This window comes from Etheostoma spectabile, chromosome 14 (genome assembly GCF_008692095.1).
Source record: "Etheostoma spectabile isolate EspeVRDwgs_2016 chromosome 14, UIUC_Espe_1.0, whole genome shotgun sequence".
Taxonomy (NCBI): Eukaryota; Metazoa; Chordata; class Actinopteri; order Perciformes; family Percidae; genus Etheostoma; species Etheostoma spectabile.
In genome coordinates, this window is record NC_045746.1 from 22,099,579 (window position 1) to 22,100,145 (window position 567).

At 42.0% G+C, this 567-nt stretch overlaps 1 long non-coding RNA gene across 1 annotated transcript in view; it reads left to right on the forward strand.

Annotated features, from left to right (window-relative positions):
- Positions 1-525, forward strand: part of LOC116701560 (uncharacterized) — a 1,275-nt gene extending 750 nt beyond the window's left edge. The window contains exon 3 of the long non-coding RNA XR_004334947.1: positions 412-525. This is a non-coding gene — a long non-coding RNA (uncharacterized LOC116701560). The remainder of the gene's footprint in view (positions 1-411) is intronic.
- The last annotated feature ends 42 nt before the right edge of the window (positions 526-567 follow it).

The following is a 567-nucleotide window of genomic DNA, read 5'->3' on the forward strand; positions in this document are numbered from 1 at the left end:
TGCTATACAAATAAATTTTACTTACTTACTTACTTACTTACATATGCAAGTGTATATAATATATAATGACTAAAACTAACACCATTATTTTTTCCATAGGCATGAGGACATCTATAACCAGCATGGCACAGCGGATGTTTGCCTTTGAGGAGAAAATGGAGGAGTTGCTCATGCTTTTAAGGCGCACCCAGTCACCCGCTGCTCCTCCTGTCAATGACGTGTTGCTGTCGCCCTGCTTGACAATCATGGTAAATGGTAACTAAGTGGCCGTAGTCCTGCCCGAAGATTAACAATATATAATTGCATAACTTCAAATATCATTATAACTGAACTGAGTTCTTACAAAAGGAGATTGTACAAGCTCTCCACTTTGTTCTACATGTATAATTTGTGCTTGTAGATGTTTTACAGCAACTTTTCCTGACAACCCGGAGGTGATGCCATCCGCCGCATGCTACGGCGAGTGGCAACTAATGAGCTGCTGACACATTATAGCCTGCGGGGAAGAAAGACAAAGGCCTTCCAGGACCTGGCCGTATGCAGGGTTATAACAGGCAGGTGTTATTT